The sequence below is a fragment of the Chenopodium album genome, chromosome 6, assembly GCF_948465745.1.
Source record: "Chenopodium album chromosome 6, dcCheAlbu1.1, whole genome shotgun sequence".
Lineage (NCBI taxonomy): Eukaryota > Viridiplantae > Streptophyta > Magnoliopsida > Caryophyllales > Amaranthaceae > Chenopodium > Chenopodium album.
This window is the reverse complement of record NC_137839.1, coordinates 20,834,216-20,856,484: the sequence shown is the minus strand read 5'-3', so window position 1 is coordinate 20,856,484 and position 22,269 is coordinate 20,834,216. Positions and strand designations below refer to the sequence as shown.

Genomic DNA, 22,269 nt, shown 5'->3' with positions numbered 1-22,269 from the left:
ATCAACAGTCTAACCTTCACTTCGCCGTAGAATCATGTACTACTTTTTTTTTTTTTTTTTTTTTTTTTTTCTTTTTTTTGGTATTTCTATATACTAACCTTTTTTTTTTCATTTTACTTTCTACACTGAAACTCCAATATATTTTTTGTTTCCCTACGGTAACCTCTGTTATCCTGCCGTTAAAAAATTCTGTTAGCGGACTCTCCATTATTAGTATTTTTTTATCGATTTACGCGTTGAAAAATATTCCGTCAAAGGTTTCAGGGGCTATTTTGGTCCGTAGGGACTTAGGGGTCCAAATTGAGCTCAGATTTGGCAAAAAATAATGTAAATGCCTCATTTTGTGTGTTAAAATGTGAACACGTAAATCGAGATATTTCTTAATAAGCAAAGTGAAACATTTACGTTATTTTTTTGCCAAATCTGAGCTCAATTTGGATCCCTAAGGACCAAAATAGCCCTCGGAACCTTTGACGGAATATTTTTCAACGCGCAAATCGATAAAAAAATACTTATAATTGAGAGTGGGCCTCGCTAACGGAATTTTTTAACTGCAAGTTAACAGCAAGGTTACCGTATGGAAACAAAATATTGGGGTTACAGTGTAAAAAGTGATATATGTTGGGGCACAACGTAAAACAATGAAAAAAACAGGGTTAATATATAGAAAAAACCCTTTTTTGTGGAATTTTTTTCACAAAAGACCTTTAACTTTGTTTAAGTTTACAGTATTCGGCCGTCGTGAATGAAAACATTCATGGTAAGCCCCAAATCCCCTCTTTAGTCTATAGTTTATGTAGTTTTTTCATAGTTTATTGGTCAATAAGTGAGTCTCTTTTATGAGAGTTTGTGAGTCTTTCTTTATAAGATTTGTTTCTCCCTTCTATGGGGGTTTTCTGTTTTAGGGTCTATTGGTCAAGAGAGACGAAGATAGCAAATCTTCACAACAAAACTCTTATTTCTCCTTTGATGCTGCACGAATTGATAAGATTGTTGTATTTTGGAAAGACGCAAGGACGTCATCAATGGTTCACAACCTGTTTTTCAGTGGAGAAGTTAGTAGATTAGGAGAAAAATATGTTTCTCATGTGAGATCTGTTCTCCTTTGATGCTGCATGAATTTGTGAGATTGTTGTATTTTGGAAAGACGCAAGGACGTCATCAATGGTTTACAGCCTGTTCTTCATTGGATAATTTAGTAGATTAGGAGAAAAATAAGTTTCTGATGTGAGATCTGTTCTTTGTAGTCTTTACTTGATTTATGTAAGTGTTGTTTGACTTGTTTAATTTATGTTATTTCTATGGTTTCCCCTCAAAAAAAAAAAAAAAAAAAAGGTATGAGAAAAAGCTTATTTAGGACTTATTCTGATTTAATGAACTGAGCTGGATTGAATTAAATTGAACTGAACTTATTGAAGTTGAACTGAAATGAACTCACCTGAAAATAAGTTGAAAAGAAATGGTCCTTACTCCCTCCTTTTTTTTTTTAATGCATCACTTTGATTTTTGCACTATTCACATACCATAGTTTAAGTTTTTTCACCTCTATAAAATAAATAAATGTTATTACATAATATATCATTAGATTAGTCATAATGTCTAGTTTCATAATATAATTTTGTTACAATTTTAACTAATCGATAATTAAAGATATTCATGGTCGAAGTTGCGTCTCAACCAATGTATCGGTCAAACTAGTGCAAATAAATAAAAATAGAAGGAGTATTTATTAGATCCTCCGCTCTAGAATTTATACTTTTTTTCATTGTTCATATGCTCCCTCTATCTATCCCAGTTTACTTCACGTTTGTCGATGCACATGTTTGACCGTTAATATTGTTTATTATATATTTATATAAGTTATAAAAAGTTTAATTGTATCAAGAAACTATACATTAAAATAGACTCAACAACCTATTACATGATTACATTGACTTTCATATAATAGTTATAAGAGACGGTTAAAGGGGGATGTATGAATAGTGCAAAAAGTCAAACTGTTGCGAGTAATTTGGGACGGAAGGAAAATTAATTCTGACTATGGTTTTTTTATTAACAAATAATAAAAGTATCTCAACACGAGATACATGGTAGTAGATCTGATGGATTGTCGTGAAATTATTTCGTTGGTGAAAAAGTTATCAAGTTTTCGAATGCAGACAAATGAATAAGAAGAAAAACATCCTCACGACTACAAAGGATCGTTAGATTGTCTCTCCAGCAAGGCTGTATTTTCCAGCGATATAAGCGAGAGTCTACAATGCAAGATATACTCGACGACCGTAGTTTTTATGAAGGAAAATTTTATTTGAATCAATATCTTATGTATTTGTTAACGTCGAATCTATACTGTAGATGTCGTATGACTTTTAATTAATGAAATATTTTTTATATTAAAAAAAAAAAAAAGATACATGATATGTTGCTTCAAAAAAAAACACATGGGGCTTGTTCGTCATTAGCTTTTAAGGTAGTTGTTAGCTTTTAAACCTAAATAAAACATTACCTTAAAATAATATTAGTATTTGGTGAAGTAGTGTTTTAAGTAGTTGTTAGAGGTAGAGGTAACTTTTGAGTAGCTGCTGTTGAAATCTAAACAAAGATAGCATTTGAAATTGTAAAGTATCGTTCAACCTTAATTTTAAGTTTTTTTTTTTCTAATAACTTTTTTAAAAGCTTTTATCTTTTTGACTTAGTATTACTTATTTCAATCAACCATAATATCAAAATTTTCTACTCCGTATCCTTTTTTTCCTCTTTTTTTTTTTTTTTTTCCTTTCATTATGAGGAATTTGTTTTTTCAATCTTAGTTTTAAATTGATTGCTTATTAGTAATAAACATTATACTATATAATATTTAAAATTATCAAACATATGATATATAGTACGTCACACTAATAATAATAATAATAATAATAACAACAACAATAGTTGTCTTTTATAGTTTCAATCGCTACTTTTATCAAACACTCATAGTATGAATCCACTACCTTGACTGTTGACCTCTATCAACTACTACTTGACAGCTCAAAGCTACTCAGGAGCTAATAGTCAACAGCTACAGCTAGTTTGCCGAACATACCCATGATATGTATCTCAAAGGGGCAAATTTGTCATTTATAGTGCATAATTTGCAGTGGTGGATCCAGGAAAAAAATTAAACGGGATCAAAACACATTTGATAATTTTTAATGGGGTCATTTAATTAAAAAAATATAATCAACTTTATAGGAAAAAAAAAATTATTTTTTCATATACAAGTGGGGTCAAGGGACCCCGCGAAATAACTTTGCATCCACCACTGATAATTTGGGTAGATTTTGTTTTTGTCCAAAAAAATCTGTATTTTCAAACTATAATAGAAGGCCTTAATGGAACATTAAAAAACTTCAACCAAAAATGGAAGAATTTCAATGGAGAAATATAAGAGCTTCAAGGAGTTTCAATGTAGAGCTAGCAATCCTGACCCGACCCGAATGACCCGACCTGGGACCCGAAATTAACTCGAAAACATAAACTCGAAATTGACCCGAACAAAAAGTTGACCCGACCCGTACCCTACCCGAAGTGGAGTTGACCCGAACTTGACCCAATACCCGAATTGACTTGACTTGAAATTTACCCGGTACCCGAATTGACCTGACTCGAAATTAACCCGATACCCGTAGTGACCCGATCCGATTTTTCTCCAAATTGATTGACCCAAATGGAACCGAAACCCAAAGCGGCCCGAACTATAACCGAAATGACCCGACCCAAAATGAACAAATACTCAAAATCACCTAACCGATTTAGGGCTTAATTACTTTACCTAAATAAACACTTATCGAAAATAACTGAAATGAAGTATTGTGTGTATAATACTATTGAAATGTGCGTGTAATGTATTGCTCGTAATTCATAAAGAGTTCCATTTTATTAGGAACACTAGTTTTTGTTATTGTTATTAATACTATTACTCTTAGCTTCTTCTTTTAAGTGTTACATAGAATTTTTTTTCCACTATTCACTTTACCTTATTTGAATTTTTGAGCAATTAATCAATGATAGTGATAGTGATCATACATATGAAACAATACAGTCTTGTGTATATAGTACTGTTGGAATTGTCTAATGAATGTATTGTTAATATTCAATTGTTATAATTTATACTTATTGATTATTATAATATATTATTGATCAAATTTCTACAACGATATAGACGAAACTCGGCCTAACTCGAATAGACCTACCCGAACTCAATCTGACTCGAATTTAACCCCACCCGACTTGACCCGATAATTGGACCCAAAGACTGAACTGACGCGAATTAACCCGATCCGAACTCGACCCGACCTAAACTCAACCCGACCCGAACTCGACTCGAAGTGTTGACCCGATACCCGACCCGACTCGAATTATCATTGACCCAAAACTTATCTGAAACCCGACTCGACCCGAACCTGACCTGAATATAGATGATTGACCCAACCCGAACCCGACCCAAATGGCCAATTTTCCAGGTCTACTTCAATTGAGGACAATCAAAACTGTAATACCCCGTATTTTTATATGTATTTTAATTCAAATAAGTATTTCTTAAAGTATTTAAATAAGTTGAAAGTAAATATTTAGGAGGTTTTATTAAGTTAAAGAGTTTTATTAAAGGTCCAATTTATTTCTTTAATAATTTTGAAATACTTTATTTTATAATTTAAAAATATTGGGGCATATAATTTTATAAAAGGTAATTTTTAAAGTCGATGACATTTAAAGGAAAGTCGAAATAGTAGTTGGAATAGGAAAATGATCATTAAGGGTATGTAGAAAAGGAATTTTAAGTAGGAGGGTTGTTGAGAAAGAGTGTAAATACCCATCATTTGAGCAAAATCAAACTTTGCCCAAGGTAGAGATTATCCAAAAGGTAACTCTCTCTCTCTCCTATTATTTTCTCTTTCTCTCTTTTATTTTTCCCTTTCCTCTTTATTTTTTATTTTTATTCCACCACACATATCACCACTATTGTCGGCCAACACCACAGCAGCCCACCGACCGGCGGCCACCACCACCAGCACTCATCGCGCGGCAGCAACCAACCACGGTGGTTGTTATGCGCTAGTGGTGTTCAAAAAAAAAATTATTCTTTTTGTTTTTAATCCTTAATCTAATTATTGCTTTTGGATTTTATGATGTTTGATTACAAGTATGATGTATATAGATTTTCAGATTTGGTTTTGAGTTAAAAAGCCCCAAATTATAAACCCTAGATCTCTGAGTTTATGAATATTGATGGTAATTAATTATGGGTGATTTAAATTATTGAAATAGGTATATTAAAACATAATTACATCAATTTTAGATGATTTAATAAAGCTGGAATTTTTGTATATAAGCCATAATTAAGTTTCTTGGAATGATTTTTAACTACCCATTAATTGGGAATAGAAGTGAGGGTTTTAAATTATATTTCAACTTATTTTGAAGGATTTATGAGTGATTTAAGAAGGTATATATTGTTGGAAATTTGTGTAGAATAGATATTATTTCCTCTTAATAATTTTGGATTGTAGGAGATTTCCAAGTGAGTGATTTTGTGTAGTCGTGACGATTTTGAGATCGTATTCAAGGTACGTTCGCGTACTTAGCAATTATTTGAATATGTAGAAGCATGTTAGGCTTTGATTTATTAATTCCAAGTAATATCATGATAAGTGATATGAAATAACCAAGAAAAACCAAGAAAAACAAGTAACAACAATTTCAAATCAACAAAATAATATAAACCTATCTCAACAATCACCAAGATATATGAAATAGGCTGGGGTTCTTAGTCAAAGCTAACACAAAGTAAAGCTAGTATTAAGGTGTAACCACAAAAATAATAAGTAGCAATCATAAAGAAAGCAAATAATCACAAAGATTATGGGCAGAGAAAGAAAATCTCATTGATTTCAAAATTAAGCAAAGTTCCTCCCCAAAAGAAAGTTTAGCCCTATTTAAAGGCTTTACAAATAACCCTAAAGTTCTTAAATTATACCCCTTAGATTACAAATGAAAGGCCAAGATTAAAAGATAGTAAAAAGAAGCACAAAAGAAAGGAAGTCGTTCACTCAAAACAGGGAATTTGGGAGCGGCCGCTCTAAAGGGTAGGAGCGGGCGCTCCTCACGTCTGAAATTTCGAAAGACACCCATAGGAGCGGGCGCTCCTTCGTGAGGAGTGAGCGCCGCTCCTCGCGACTACCTGGATAGCTCAATTTCAAACGTTCATAACTTCTTTGTTTGTTGCTCAAATTTAGAATGTGACCTATCGTTGGAAAGCTCTTGAACTCTAATTTCACCTCCAACTTGAATCACCTAAAAATTCCTTGTAACGAAGGAGATATGACTGAATGAAGTAGATGCATCATACATTGATAAATTTTTTTCTTGGCTAACACACGGAATCCTTGGAGCTTTGTTCTAAGAAAACAAAACTTACTCAAGTTTGATGATAGTCAACCCCAAGGGATTACCACACCAAGGATTTTAGCTCGACTACGTGTCACAACACGTGGCATGTCTTCAACTTCCTCCACTAAGTTCCATGCACCCGCGTCAAACCCCTTATCTTCAAAAGGAATTGCCCTCAATTCCGGATCATTATCACCAACATATTCTTCAAAAAGAAAAGGAGCAAGATCACCAACATTAAAGATAGCATGAAATCCAAAGTCTCCCGGAACTTTGAGCTTGTAAGCATTAGATCCAACCCTCTCAACAATTTCAAAGGGGCCTTCGGATCTTGGCATGAGCGTGTTCTTTCTCTTAGCAAGGAATTTTTCCTTCCGGAGATGGAGCCACACAAGATCTCCTACATTTAATTCCCTTGGCTTCTTTAATTTGTTTGCCTTTCCCTTATAACTCTCATATGCTTTCTCAATCCTTTCTTAACATCTTCATTAAGCTTTTTCATCATTTTAACTCTATCTTTTGCCTCAAAACTCAACTCCTCTTGAGGAATACTAGGGAACAAGTCAAGTGGTAAGCGGGGATTGAAACCATACACTACTTCAAATGGTGTTTTCCCGGTAGCTATGCAATGAGAGCGGTTGTAAGCAAATTCAACTCGAGGAAGTTTAAGATCCCAATCTTTCATGTGTTTGCTAATGATAGCTCGGAGAATGGTGGACATGGTACGATTAGTCACCTCTGTTTGACCATCCGTTTGAGGGTGACTAAAAGTACTAAACAAGAGCTTGGTTCCTACTAACTTCCACAAGGTCTTCCAAAAGTAGCTCAAAACTTAGGATCTCGATCCGACACAATACTTTTTGGAATGCCATGAAGCTTCACCACTTCTCTAAAGAACAAGGTGTAGACATCTACTTTTGGCCTTCTTTCTTGAAAGGAAGTGTAATGACAATAAATAAAACCATCTTCGTGTTGCATTAACGTGAAAATTACTTATGGATAACTGATTGAATCGCAAGAACATAAAAATAAACTAGCCTAACCCAAAAACAAAATCATTAAGGTCCAATCAACTAAGCCCGATCATAATTAGGCTTAAGCCCGAGCTTAAAACCTAAAAATGACGGATTTAGAGGCGCCTAAATTAAAATCAATGTTGTCGCAGATAAATCTGCGCGCATCTCAAAGAGTCGCACTGGTCTGGCGCGCGCAACTCACAAGGTTGTGCGCAACAGCCTGCTAGTGATGTGCTTGCGGAAGATTCAGAATTTCATAAAAATATGAAATCAAATCTTACCATAATACCACGCACAAGACAATCAATTGCGCTGCCTATAGAAGCCAACTAATCCCCTTGCGCTGGCTGTCGCGCGCAACCCATTCAGATGCGCATGACACCTGCTGCGGAAGAATGTTCAAAACCCTAATTGTACTCATTCCCTATAAATAGGGGCTTAATATGAGGCTCAAACAGACAAAATTAACTAAAAACACTAGCAGAAACTTTGTGAACTTGTGAACTACCAAACCCTCTTGTCCTACACAATCACCCCCTTTAATACTTGTTACTACGGTTTAGGTTCCCGAACAAGAAGGGGTCCATAAGTGTTCTAAAAGAAGATCTAGCAAAGAGAAGTGGTAAATTCCCAAGCACTTAGATCAATCACCTTTTTGTTCTTGTTTAAAATAACTTTAATTAATTAATTAGTGTTGTTTGATCACTTTAAGCAAACCTTTAATTAATAAATTTCACATAGTATCTTGCATTAAATAAGAATAGTATTTAATAATTAATTGTTGGTTGATCTCTTAAGCCAAGTCGAATCTTTTTTATTTTGTTTAATTCACGAATAAGGATAACGACTTTTGCAATGTAATTCCTACGTGATCAATGCATGTAAATAAAATCAACTAACTTAGTCTTAGGTATCACGTTGCATATATTGTTTGGTGATGAAATTGTGAAAAAAGAAGAGCTAGTAGAGGCCGTAACTAAGCTAGAATAGCGATTCCTCCCTAAAAGGAACGTTATTTCAGTACCCTCGCTCCCGAACTTATTTTTGGTACATGTAGACTAATTTGGGCATGGGTAAACTTACGATTCGTGCTAAGTATCCCTTGAACTCTACTTAGGAGAAAGGTATAAACGAGATTTATGAGTTTTCCTAAAACTCATTGGCGACTCCTACTTGTTTCTTACAAAAAAGCGTGATGAGAGGATCATTTCTAATTCAAGGTCCCCCAAACAGTCAGGAATTCAAATCCTAATACACCCTAACAAGTGTCAAGTCCTAGGATTTTAAAGGGCCATGGGCATTTAAGGAGAAAGATCCTCTACGATGGGAACACCCTCCTTATACAAGGTAGCCACATGAGAAGTGTCATCGGTCTTGTGACAAGGAATGAAATGAGCCATCTTGCTAAAACGATCAACCACAACAAACACGGAATCATTTTTCCTTGAAGTGCGAGGGAGAGCAACCACAAAATCCATACATGGGTGACTAGGAGCTGGAAGAGGAAAGTAGAGTCCTTCATGGAATCGACTCTTAGCCTTATGACAAGCCCCAAAACAAGCTATTACGTCTTGCACATCACCAAACATTCTAGGTCAATAAAAATGTTCTCGAAGGATGTCATATGTTTTTGCAACCCTAAAGTGTCCGGCCAGACCTCTTTGATGAGCTTCTTTGACAAGTAACTTTCGATGAGAACATTTCGGAACACAAAGCTTGTTTCCCTTGAAAAGGAAACCTTCTTGCATCATGAAAGAGACATTGACCCCCTCCTCACACTTCTTCATCAACTCACCAAAATCCTCATCATCACCATACAACTCTTTGAGCAAATCAAACCCCAAAACTTTGCATCGAGAATAGTGATCATACAATGCCTCATAGAAAAAACATCAGCCACAATATTGCTCTTCCCTTCTTTGTATTTAGAATAGAAAGTGAAAGATTGGATAAATTCAACCCATTTGGCATGTTTTGCATTGAGTTTATGAGAACCATTGATGTACTTGAGAGATTCATAATCGGAATGTAGTATAAATGGTTTAGGCCTCAAGTAATGTGACCAATGTTCAAGAGCCCTCACAATGGCATAGATTTCCTTGTCATAGGTACTATATCTCATTCTTTCCCCACCAAGCTTCTCACTAAAATAAGCAAACGGCCTCCCTCCTTGAACAAGTACCACCCCAACTCCAACCCCACTAGCATCACATTCAACCTCAAAGGGTTAATCAAAATTTGGAAAAGCCAAGATTGGAGCCTCACACAACTTCTTATTACGATTCTCAAAAGCCCTTGAGCCGATGGTGTCCACTCAAAAGTACCTTTCTTCATGCATTCGGTTACCGAAGTCAAAAAGTGCTAAAATTTTTCATAAATCTTCGATAGAAAGAAGCTAGATCATGGAAACTCCTAACTTGGGCAAGAGTGGTAGGATTAGGCCAAGATTGAATAGCTTCCACCTTACGAGGGTCCATTGAGATCCCTACATTAGAAATCACATAGCCAAGAAAAACAACACTATCCACCATAAACGTACATTTTTCTAACTTGGCAAAAAGCCTCCTATTTCTCAATGTTTTAAATACTTGCTTCAAATGTTCAACATGATCAAGTTCACATTTGCTATAAACAAGTATCGTCAAAATAAACAACAACAAATCTACCAATGAAGGGGAGAAATACCTCACTCATGAGTCTCATGAAAGTGCTAGGAGCATTTGGGAGTCCAAATGGCATTACAAGCCACTCATTCAAGCCTTGCTTTATCTTAAAAGCAGTTTTCCATTCAGCTCCTTCACGCATGCGAATTTGTGGTACCCCATCCTCAAGTCAACTTTGAAAACACTTTGGAACCATGCAATTCATTAAGCATATCATCAAGTCAATTAAAAGGAAAACGATACTTGATGGTAATATTATTGATGATCCTACTATCCACACACATCCTCCATGTGCCATCTTTTTTTGGAACCAAAAAAGCCGGAACCGAACAAGGGCTAAGGGATTCCCTCACAAATCCTCTTTCCATCAACTCACCAACTTGTCTTTGAAGTTCTCTTGCTTCATCAAGAGTACATCTATAAGCCAATCTATTAGGGTGTTGTGATCCGGGTATAAAATCAACTTGATGCTTAATTCCTCTAATAGGTGGCAAACCAAGTGAAAGATCATCGGGAAAAAATTATGGTACTCAACCAAAAATTCCTTGACAAGGGGGTGGATTGAATTCTCTCCCTCACTCTCTTGTGTTTCCCTAAGAAGATAAATAAAGACAATTTGTCCTTGATTTATCTCCTTTACCATCTCATTTTCCCCAATGAGAAGGTTCTCTTTCATTGTGTTTCCCGTACCCATGGGTTCTTTGAGTTTAATTGTTGGTGGCAAGGGGTTAAGTACAATATTTTTCTTATCCATCATGAATGAATAATTGTTTTTTCTTCCATCATGCAATACATTTCTATCCAATTTCCAAGGCCTTCCAAGTAAAACATGACAAGCATCCATAGGCAAACATCATAAAGCAGCTTATCCTTAAATAATTTGCCAATTGAAAAAAAAAGAGGATTTTATTTTGTTACCTTCACCTTATTGTGATAATTAAGCCATTGAATCTTATAGGGAGTAGGATGATTGGTGGTGTCAATATTGAGCTTGCTCACTAATGTTGTTGAAGTCACATTAGTGCAAGAGCCACTATGAATGATAAGGTTGAAAACTCGATCTTTGATGGTGCAACGAGTTTGGAAAATGTTCTCCCTTTGATCTTCTGCCAAAGGAGTGGAAATGGAGTGAAGTGACCTTTTGACAACAAGGATTTGACCCTCATTGACTTCTAACAAAATCTCATCCTCCTTATCATATATAGGGTCCCCAAAATCCTTCTTCTCATCTTCGTACTCATCATCATCCATTTCACGAATCATCATATATCTACTATTGGGATACTCATTAGCAAAATGTCCATAGCCTCTACACTTGTAACAAGTCTTCCTACTGCTCATCTTGTTATGGTCATCTTTGCTAGAAGAATGCATGGGAGCCTTGCCTTTGTCATCTTTGGCAATGAGCTTGCTTGTCTCACCCTTTGGAGTAAAAGGATTCTTGAAGGTAGGTTTAGAATACCCACTAGCAGTACTTATCTTGTCATACTTCTCAAACTTCAAAGCCTTTTGCACAACTTGATCAAAACTTCCATGGGCATGTACATCAACAGGCCTTTTGCCCAAGCTTTCTCTCAAGACTACCAATGTACCTAGAAATCTTATGCTTTGGTGCTTCTTCAATTTCACTCATAATAGAGAGTTTTTCAAACTCCCTAGTATACTTTTCTATCGACATAGCCCCTTGCTTAAGAGAATTCAATTTGAGATAGGCATCTTGTAAAATCTCTAGGCACAAAAGCCCTATTCATATGTTTCTTCAATTTCTCCCAAGAAGTGATTTTTTATTTTCCATCTTTCCTTCTACAATTCTTTAAGTTCTCATACCACAAAGAAGCATGCTTTTTAAGTTTAAGGATGGCCAATTTGCAATGTTTTTCATCATTATAACCCTTATATTCAAACATATTCTCCATAATTCTAACCCAATCAAGAAATTCATTAGGATCAAGATTACCTTCAAACTCCGGAAATTCCAACTTGATGTCTCGATCACGGTTGTCCTCATGGTGTCGTTGGTGGTGTTCCTTTCTCCGGTGAGGATAGTGAGAACCATCTTCTCCATTTGGGCTTCTCCTTCTTCTATTCTCCAAGACCTCAAGAAGTCTATAAAACTTCCTTTCTAGAGCATCCAATTTAGAGTTCGCATTTTAACTTTCATCATCTTCATAATAGTACCGATCACCCATGTTTCTAGATAGAAAGCTTGTATCTTTGAGAGAAAATTTCAAATTTTGTGGGAAAAAGATGAGATCTTTTGAGAGGAGGAAAGAGAGATTCAAAAGGTAGGATCTTTCTAGGCTAATAACTTAGGCTCTTGATAGCAAATTGATATGAAATAACCAAGAAAAGGGGAAAAAATCAAGTAACAACAATTTCAAATCAACAATATAAGATAAAATTATCTTAACAATCCCCAAGATATATGAAATAGGGGTTCTTAATCAAAGCTAACACAAAATAAAGCTAGGATTAAGGTGTAACCACAAAGATTGCAAGTAGCAATCACAAAGAAAGCAAATAATCACAAAGATTATGGGTAGAGAGAGAAAATCTCATTGATTTTAAAATTAAGCAAAGTTCCTCCCCAAAAGAAATTTTATCCCTATTTAAAGGCTTTAAAAATAACCCTAAAGTTCTTAAATTACACCCCTTGGATTACAAATGAAAGGCCAAGATTAAAAGATAGTAAAAAGAAGCACAAAAGAAAGGAAGTCATTCGCTCAAAATAGGGCATTCGGGAGTTACCACTATAAAGGGTAGGAGCAGGTGCTCCTCACTTCTGAAATTTCAAAAGACACACATAGGAGCAGGCGCTCCTCCTGGGAGGGGAGCGCCCGCTCCTCGCGACTGCCTGAATAGCTTAAGTTCAAACGTTTATAACTTCTTTGTTTCTTGCTCAAATTTAACATGTGACCTGTCGTTGGAAAGCTCTTAAACTCTACTTTCACCTCCAACTTGAATAACCTAAAAATTTATTGTAACAAAGAAGATATGGATGAATAAAGTAGATGCATCATACATTGATAAATTTCTTTCTTGACTAACACACGAAATCCTTGGAGCTTTATTCTAAGAAAACAAAACTTACTCAAGTTTGATGATAGTCAACCTTGAGAGGTGACCATCAAGGAGTTTAGCTCGACTACGTGTCACAATACGTGGCACATCTTCAACTTCCTTCTCTAAGTTCCATGCACCCGCGTCAATAAGTATTGATTGGAATTGTGGATTTGTTCAATATTGGTGATTGAATTGTGAAGTATGGATTGTTTTGGCAATTTGATGATTGGAATCAATTATGTTGGCATGTTGGATATAGACCACACTTTTTATTATTGGCATGATTGAGAGCATGTTTAATTAAACTAAATGTTTAATTTGATTTGATATATTGAAAGATAATTTTATTATGATTCATATAATTTTTAATGATGCTATGAGCATGAGAAAAAAGCTATTTAAGTGTCTAAGTACACAAGGATTAAATTATATTTGGTGTCTAAGTGCACTTAAGGTGTTTCCAACACCGAGAGATAGGATTTGTGGCACATTATGTAACACCTCCGATTTACTAACTGATAATAAATAGAATTAAAGGAAAAAAACAACTATTTTTTTATAAAATTGCGAAAGCATAAACCTAAATCGGAGGTATTCCCGCCACACTCGACAAACTGTCAAGTGTTAAGGCTTACAAAATCCCAAAAATTACAACCCAATAAACTAGGTGATCTATTTATGCAACTTTACAAACTTGTTATAGCATACTAATCGAAACACTTGAGCTCCTTTAGCTACGATCACTTGTTAAACTTGCTTAGAAAATCTTGAATGCTCACCATTAAGGATAAATTCCAAAATAGATCGTTGCATGGCCATCATAAGAAAAAGACATGACCACAAACACAAATAGCACAATAATATAACACACACGTCAACAAAAAACTGAGTAATCACCACTAATCAAGATGCATAGAATAATATAATAATTAATATTTCTAGCTCAATTAAACAATGTACTTCAAAACTACATTACACATTGTACTCTGAAAATAACCTTCGTCAACTCAACCTCGAATACTAACACGACCTTTACTCAATTAACTCATATATCTCATAAGTGTGTCACGCTCTTTGTTCCTAGCCTTGGATATGAGTAATTCGAACAACAAACCAACAAGTATAAAAACTTGAATACTCTCAATAACCAGAAAACACCTTGAACCAGACCACATACGGGCTAATTCCCACTAGAGGGGACCATTGAAAAATAAATATAATAAAGATTGTACCTTAATCTTAACTCATGATTATCATCCTCTTGCCAACATGTCAAGGACTAAGGTATATAACGGCGAGCCTCAAACCAAGAACAAAATAATATGCTCAACCTTTTGATCTCATACATTGATCAAATAACCATTCACAAATTTATTGATAATATCCCAATAATGGCACATGTTCCCAAATTAAATAACATAACAATTCGATTCATAAATATCTCAACTCTTAGGGAAATAATACTAGTATCCTAAATTAATTAATTCTCAACCCAAAATAATACTCTGCATTAATAACCCTAAAACCTCAACATAACAACACTACCTAAAGCAACAATAATATTAAAAACTCTAGCACGAATAACACAATCAATTGATACAACAATAGTTACAAGCTAAGACAGTTAAATCAGATCATATCATAAAATTATATACATCAATCATATATGGAAACTCAAGCAAATACATATCCGTGTGATTACGAGACAAAAGTATATAAATTAAACATACGACTCCAAAGAATTGATATAGTGATTACCTTTCAAAAAAGATTAAACAAATATTATGGCAAAGTATTGCACTGCCTCTTGATTTTTGACTTGCGATCCAAGCTGATACATTACATGAGATACGTGGGCTTACATGGGTACATTATAATTGTCATCATAAAAATTTTGGTGGAAAAATCATGATATTAATAAAAAATTCAAAGGGCTAAAGAGTTATTAAGAGAATAATATTGCTTGTTTGATAATAGGGCTTAAGATTTGCTTTGTTTCAACGCAAATGAACGAAACGACTTAGACACCCAAATGTGTCTCTCCGAAAATCAAACCTAGTGATGAATATCTTTCACTTCATTTTATTATCGAACAAGGTAAAATGTGAAAAGTCTTGTGATGCGGTTGTTTTAATAAACTGTTTTTGAAAACATTTCTTTTCTTACTCTATTTATGTAATGCCCGAGATTTTAAAACCTGATTTATTATACTCTAATTTTATTTTATTAGCTTAGATAAGGTTTTGTCTCTATTATAACAGGAACGAATATTTAGTTTTAAATTTTATTTTAAGATTATATTATTTCAAAAGCTAATTTTTGAAGGAAAGTAATTTATTATTATTTTAAAGTGTATTTCCGGTCCATAAAATGTTTAAAGATTGCATCAAAATTGGTACTTCTTTTACTCAAGAGAGTGAAATTACCAAAATGCCCTTACTCGCACAAAAAAATGGCAAATGCCCTTATACACAGAAAAGACGAAACCCACCTCTTCGTAACACTTCCTTCACGGCTAAGCAGTAACTTTGGATAAGATCAAGCTTTTTGTTTCATTCGAACTCACCTTTTCTTCTTATATAAGCTAAGTAGTAATAAAGACCAATTTCAATTTCACCTCCTTGGTACTGCTTCCCAATTCTATTAATTCTCAAAATCAATCAAAGGGACTTGACTCGATTTTCCCACTTATTGTAACACCCCCAAATTACTCTCTAATATTAACAATAGTATCCAACTTTAGGGAGTAACATGGGAGTATTATCGCCACGTGATTACGTAAGGCTTAACAGAGTTTTGCAGCGGAAAATAGTACTTAACTTTCATTAATAATAATAGTAATGATAATAGTTTGATACACTTTCAAAATAGCTACACCACTAATACTATGTATACTAAATTAAACTAGGTGATCACCGCCCATCATTCCCAATGCAGCATATAGTTCATGTTGTCCGATCGCCATCACCTATCTACTTATCAAAATGATAAGTAAAACCAAGCCAAAACAAAATAAATACGTATTAGCCAAAATGCTAAGTACATACAAATGCTAGACATGTAAAATCAATTTAATTAATTAAACATGCTTTCGAAGAGATTTAACTTTAATAAATCATAATTTATCCAAACCCTTCCTGAATAGAAATTCATGTATAAAAACTTGTGAGAAGAACCAATTTCCGAAATAACCAACTTTCCAAAGATAATTCCGAATAGGATGGATCAGTCCATATTTTCATAAATCATTTTCCCATCTAAGTGTGCACACCCCCCAAGCTAGTAACTCCTTTACATAGTGCTATCAAGGGGAAAGACTAGGTCATACAAAGTCCATAGTCTTCAACTTACTCCGCGTAGTGGGAGTTAAAAATCCAAAGATCCAAGGAATAAATCCTGATAAATACACTTTCCAATATCCCATACTCGGGATAAATTAAAACAATAAAACTTCCTTTTTAAAACATCTTGAATATCAGTACAAGTTTATAATCAACCGTATGAAATAATTAAACATTTGAGATCAAACACTTAAAACATGTTTCACCGAAATATATTTCACAAACATTTAAACATGGTTCGAAATCAATTAACATGTAAATCACGTTGCATATAAAAGTCACTTTTTTAAAAGATCTAGCCACGTGTACGTACCTTGATCCTTGCACACAAGTACGGAACTCCTAATTTCAAACCCGAAATTCCTCCTATAACAAGCCAATAATCCTAATCAAATACTTTTCAACCCATAGACACAAGGACTTAAAATACCGACTTTGACGTGTTGTACATGACCAATTTATCAACACTTGTATTTATAAAATAATCTTTAACTATCCATAATAATAATAATAATTATAATATTAATAATAATAATAAGAGTAGTAGTAGTGATACGTAGGTAAGTATTAATATGATAGTAGTAATTGTAGTAGTAGCAACTCAGCAGCAACTACAATACTAACATCAATAATAATAATAATAATAATAATAATAATAATAATAATAATAATAATAATAATAATAATAATAATAATAATAGGGTAGAATTTGCTATAGCTAGAGGAGTGGGGGTCCAGATTGTATCTCGGCTTCCCACTAATTTATTATAGGTTGTATGACTTTTGTTTTAGAGATATAATAATAATAATAATAATAATAATAATAATAATAATAATAATAATAATAATAATAATAATAATAATAATAATAATAATAATAAATGGAAAGGTAGTAATAGTAGTACGTGGAATAAGAGTAGTAGTAGTAGTAGTAAGTAGTAGTAGTAGTAAGTAGTAGTAGTGAATGTTGATAGTTATCATTGATTATAGTAGTGACAAAATAAGTAGTAGTAATACGTGAGTAGTAATAGCCTAGCAGGTAGTATGTAATTAGTAGTAAGACATAGTAGTCTATAATAGAAGTTCAAGAAGTATGGCAATAGCTTGGGACTTACGGTCAACAACAACAAGGAAGGAGGTGGCGACACGACGGTGGTCGAGTGGCGGCAGTTTGGTGGCAGCGAGGTGGGTGCTCGTGAGGAGCCCAAGACCACGGATGAAGGCTAAAAAGGAGGTGAGTATGGAGGAGGAAGAAGCTAGTAGGAGGAAGAAAGTAAGAAGAGGAAGTAGTAGAGAGGAGTATGAAGGGGAGCTTGGAGGATGAAATGGAGTGAGGTAGTCATGGCTATTTATAGAAGTGACTTGATACTATGCCATCCATATTCTTAATTGTAGGAGGCAAGTGGGCATGCAAGTGGGTGGGTTTTTCCCCCCTCTTGCCGACATCAAATTTTATTTTTTATTTTTTATTTTATTTTAATTATATATATATATATATTTTGAAGTAGATATTTTTGTGTAGTACTAGCGTACTACACATATGAGTTGAACTCGTATATAAATAGTGAATTTTGTACTTTGTCGTTTGAATCGGGTACAATTTATTAACGGTAGAAAATTTGATTTGGGTACGACAAATTTTTGACTTGGCTCGTATAATTAAAATCATCATAAAATATAGATATAAAATTATCATATAAATATTTTGTATGATAAAATATATTGGAAAATCCATATTTAATAATTATTAAACGGCTTAAAAATACGGGGTATTACACTTATAAGCTTCTCTTTCTTCTTCTTCATACTACTCCCATGGTGAGTTCATGGATGATGACTTTGACACCCCCTGATTCTATAAATAGAAATTGATATTCCATTGATTCTCAAAGCTCCTCGTGAACCTATTTTGTTTATATACCCAAAGTAAGTTAACTCCTTTCCTTGCTTTTAATTTGGCAGTAAGCTTGACATCTTACTCTTTGAAGACAACTCTTATTATTTTTATGAGAAAATGATGATGTATAATTCTTTTGTGATTATAAAATGATTTTGAAATATCAGAGCAATATTTATTTTTATTTTCAATGATTACACTTATGTATGTTACTCTTAAAAATATAGTGCTTAGCTTCATTTTCTATAAATTATTTTGTATAAGAAATGATGGTCTTACACTTTGTATTATTAACTCTTTAGAAATGGTTTTTGACACTAAATAGTAATCCAGTAATTTTATAATTAAAGAGTTTATAGTTTTAACATTTTTCCTTACTAATACGATACTTTAAATTCTTGTTTTATAAAGAGAAATCGTACCTTGGAGCTAAGTGAGAATGATAAACAAAAGCTTATATGAAGGTTATCAAACTGTAAATTGAGGTAACGGCTATTGCTAGTACCCGCAATTCCCTTCGAAATGTGTTTATAAAAGCGTGATGTCATTTTTGAAAGTTATTTATATCTCTGGATTTAATGACTTGCGGGATGATGAACGGGTTTATTAATGTATTTCAGTCTAATGATTTATATGAACGATTTTATTGATATACGTTGTTTTATTGATCTTTGGATCTCACGAAAGTATGTCATGAATCTATGAATGACTTATGTATAAGTTACACAACATGATTAATAACAGTGAAAGACCTAGTCCGTCTGGCAGTATATGTTTACAGGTTACTTCTCGGTCATGCATGTACCCATGGAGCATTACTGCATTAGCCCAACTATGTCAAACATCTGCTCTATGTTATGGGCACCGGCCCATCGCGGAAGACGTTCCGCCATGTCATACTTGCCAGCGACTAGCATGTTAATATGAACGTTATATGTATCATTACATTATATGAATTTTATTAAATGCTTTAAGATATTCCATTCTCCATGTTTTGTTAACTAAAATGAATTGAAATGATGTTACACTACTAGAGTAGGTCGTTACTGAGTCTTCGGCTCACCCGTTTTTATGTTTTTATGTTTTAGGTACTGCTGGGGATGATGGAGACGAGTAGTGGCGAGAATTTTACTTTCAGTTATCACTTAATAGTAGTTATAGTTTTAAGTTGTTTAATTTGAATAGTAAGACTAAGCTACTAAGTAAGTTTGTGATAAGATATGATTTGCTATTATAAAAATTAAGAATAATGTTTGTAATAAATAGATTACTATGTTTTATAAATCAAGTTTTTTAATTAAGTGTGATTGTTGCCTTGTAAATCTCGTGAGGGATTTACGGCAGTGACGTCACGACCGTGTTAGGTTAATTCCGCTGCTAAGATTCTCTTAATAACTGAATTACAGGTCGGGGCGTTACAGCGTGGTATCAGAGCAATTGTTCCTGTGAAACCCTACTAGTTTTACATTTATATATAGAGTTGATTAGATTTTTAGAATGAGATCACTAGCTAATAAAATATGTTAAAAAAAATAGAATTGAGTGTGAGTGTAGGAACGGGATAAAGGGGCTTATTTTTCCATTCTTAGTTTTCTTAATCACATTTGATGTGCAGAATGACAAGTTACAAGGGAACTACCGATGCCTCCAAAGGAACCCAGAACGATGTTTTTAAAAGAAATGAAATGGTCCATGAAGAAAATGTCCACGAGGAAAACAACGAGGAGCAACCCTTAAAAGAGTACGAAGAAAGAATGGGACGACTCGATAATGTAGAGTACGCTGTTAGCTGTTAGCTGAACTAGTTCAAGATTCCAGGAAAAAGAAAAATACGAATGAGGAAGATAATGCGCCAATGTTTAAAAAGTTTTCATCCCTTAACACACCATCATATGATGGTAAGCCTGATCCAGTCGAGTTTGAATATTGGATTAACCGGATGGATCAGTTGTTTGAGACCTTGCGATGTCTTGAAAGAATGAAAGTTGACTTTGCTACATTTTATCTCACTAGTCAAGCAAGTTTATGGTGGAAGGTCAACAAAGAAAGGAAGAATGAGTCTGGATTTAGTTGGACCAAACTTCAACAAGGGCATTCAATGGTTCCAAGTTGTAGTTTGACTTTTTTTTTTTACTTTGGTTTGACTTTACTTTCGTTGGCCGTGTTTTGACTTAGAAATTGACTAATTTTGAATGGTTTTAAAGATAGTCTTCCGCTGTGTGTCTTTGATAAATTTCTTAGTCGTTTTCATGGTGGCGGTAATGTCTTAGATTTTTCTATTTCGTATTAAAAAAATGGGGAAAAATAGGTATTTTAAAGGAAAGAAATTTCTAGGGTGTTACATAGACCATCCTCGTAAGGGTTAACCTTGCCCTATTCTCCCTTTATACTTAGGGTTTTTGTTTAATTAGAAGCGAAGTTTCCAATAATATGGTGGTGACAATGTTTGTTCACGACCCACTTCTATATATAGAGGAGGAGGAAGCATGAAGAAAATGAGGATGTAAGAAAAAAGGGGCAGGAAGAAGATCATGAGGATGATAAAGCTTGGCCGGACGAAGAAAACATAAAAGAAATAGTACAACTAAAATATTATAAAATTCATATAAATCCTCTTATTTACAAATATGCATGCCATTTTGAGATACATCAAAGCATCTCGTGTTGAGATACTCGGGCTAGCTCTCGTATCAACAGTCTAACAACCTTCATTTCACCATAGAATCATGTACTACTTTTTTTTTATTTTAATTTATTCTATGGAATTTTTTTCACAAACAACCTTTAACTTTGTTCTAGTTTACAATATTGATTCTTAATTAGGTCTAACAAAAAGCATATTTATTTATTAGTTCATCAATTCCAGAATTTAGACTTTTTCACTATTCATATATTAACTTTGACTATAGTTTTTTAATTAACATCATAATAACATATGTTACGTTATTATAAAATATGTAATTAGATAGGAATTGATATAAGATTTCACAATATAACCTTTTTCTATAATTTTCATTAATATTTTACCTATGTAAAAATAAGTTCAAATTATTGTCTCGACATGTGACCAAATTTTGATTGTGTCAGTTATTCTGGGATAGAAGATGTATTCTTTACTAAACTATTTATTTATTTTTTGACCGAACAAAACTTATTTTTAATAAACTGAAATTGTTTGAATGAGTATTATTTTGGGAAATTATCTTTGGTATCATCAAAATTTTTGTATTTTTCATTGGTGAATTGCAAGAAAAAAAAAATCTATTATCTTTGGAAACCTTGTAACATTGATTACCAAAAATATTAACTAATTTAATTGAAATCATTAACCATGGTTAGTTTTTCAATTTTTTTATAAATAATTTAATTATTTAAAAAATAATAATAATGAAAAAAAAACCCAACCACTCTTCCCTTACCGGTCCATTAGCAACCCTAGCCTCCTCCCCTCCACTGGCGCCACCCCCCGGCACCCAGATCCATTCCTACGACACTGGCATCGAATGACGATCAGCCCATCCCCTCTTCTCCCAACCTGGCACACCTCTCTCTTCGATAACAACTAAAAACACCTCCCCCACTCCCACTCCCTAGTCGCCCAGAAAACCATAATTCCACTTCTACCATGATCTAGCAGTTGAAAGCAAAAGAAACCCTCGAACCCTCTTTCATTCATCAACCATGGCCGTTAAGTACACCTTTTTTTTTATTTCTCCTCCTCCATTTCTCCTTCTTTCTCATCCATTGTCACAGTTTCTGATACGTCCAATCTGTTGTTTATTCTCTTTTTTGTTGGAAAAAACAAAAGGATTTCTAAGGATAAGAAGAGAAGCAAGAAGAAAGTGTATGTTTTGCGAACT

General features: G+C 33.9%; 1 long non-coding RNA gene across 1 annotated transcript; it reads right to left on the bottom strand.

Annotated features, from left to right (window-relative positions):
- Positions 1 to 15,965: 15,965 nt before the first annotated feature.
- Positions 15,966 to 17,850, bottom strand: LOC145634722 (uncharacterized). Its single transcript, XR_014113512.1, has 2 exons — positions 17,628 to 17,850; positions 15,966 to 16,878 (listed from the first exon to the last, which is right to left on the bottom strand). It is a non-coding gene; the product is annotated as an uncharacterized LOC145634722 (long non-coding RNA).
- Between the last annotated feature and the right edge of the window lie 4,419 nt (positions 17,851 to 22,269).